Source organism: Paracoccidioides brasiliensis, assembly GCF_000150735.1.
Source record: "Paracoccidioides brasiliensis Pb18 unplaced genomic scaffold supercont2.32, whole genome shotgun sequence".
Lineage (NCBI taxonomy): Eukaryota > Fungi > Ascomycota > Eurotiomycetes > Onygenales > Ajellomycetaceae > Paracoccidioides > Paracoccidioides brasiliensis.
In genome coordinates, this window is record NW_011371389.1 from 1 (window position 1) to 1,346 (window position 1,346).

General features: G+C 50.3%; 1 non-coding gene across 1 annotated transcript; it reads left to right on the forward strand.

Moving 5' to 3' along the window:
• Window positions 1–254: 254 nt before the first annotated feature.
• Window positions 255–1,340, forward strand: PADG_12509. The gene has a single exon (XR_007137636.1). It is a non-coding gene; the product is annotated as an 18S ribosomal RNA (ribosomal RNA).
• Window positions 1,341–1,346: the final 6 nt, after the last annotated feature.

Consider the following 1,346-nt stretch of genomic DNA (forward strand, 5'->3'; position numbering starts at 1 on the left):
CCGGGGCGGTGATCCTCCATCGAGGGACCGATGCGGCAGCGGGTTCGCCCTCGCGGCCGGCACACGATCCTGCCGCGGACCGTCCTCTGAAAATCTCAGTGGGGGCAATCGAATGCCGTTCGGGCAGCCTGCGCGGTACGCCGCTGGGTTGCGCGCGGGGGGTTCCTTCGCGGGAACCCCTTCCGTCTAGCTACTCCTGCCCCCTCCGGGGGTTTAGACCCGGGGGCCCTGGCCGCCGGGTCCGGAAGTCAGCTACCTGGTTGATTCTGCCAGTAGTCATATGCTTGTCTCAAAGATTAAACCATGCATGTCTAAGTATAAGCAAACTATACGGTGAAACTGCGAATGGCTCATTAAATCAGTTATCGTTTATTTGATAGTACCTTACTACTTGGATACCCGTGGTAATTCTAGAGCTAATACATGCTAAAAACCTCGACTTCGGAAGGGGTGTATTTATTAGATAAAAAACCAATGTCCTTCGGGGCTCCTTGGTGATTCATAGTAACTTATCGAATCGCATGGCCTTGCGCCGGCGATGGTTCATTCAAATTTCTGCCCTATCAACTTTCGATGGTAGGATAGTGGCCTACCATGGTGGCAACGGGTAACGGGGAATTAGGGTTCGATTCCGGAGAGGGAGCCTGAGAAACGGCTACCACATCCAAGGAAGGCAGCAGGCGCGCAAATTACCCAATCCCGATACGGGGAGGTAGTGACAATAAATACTGATACAGGGCTCTTTCGGGTCTTGTAATTGGAATGAGAACAATCTAAATCCCTTAACGAGGAACAATTGGAGGGCAAGTCTGGTGCCAGCAGCCGCGGTAATTCCAGCTCCAATAGCGTATATTAAAGTTGTTGCAGTTAAAAAGCTCGTAGTTGAACCTTGGGTCTGGCTGGCCGGTCCGCCTCACCGCGTGCACTGGTCCGGCCGGACCTTTCCTTCTGGGAAGCCCCATGGCCTTCACTGGCTGTGGGGGGAACCAGGACTTTTACTGTGAAAAAATTAGAGTGTTCAAAGCAGGCCTTTGCTCGGATACATTAGCATGGAATAATAGAATTAGGACGTGTGGTTCTATTTTGTTGGTTTCTAGGACCGCCGTAATGATTAATAGGGATGGTCGGGGCGTCAGTATTCGGCTGTCAGAGGTGAAATTCTTGTATTTGCTGAAGACTAACTACTGCGAAAGCATTCGCTAAAATTTTTTCATTTACCAGTGAAGAAAGGAGGCCACGAAGACGATCAAATACCGTCGTAGTCTAACCATATACTATGCGCATTAGGAATTGGACTGGGTTATATGATGGTCCCGTTCGGCCCTTCAAAAAAATCAAATATTTTG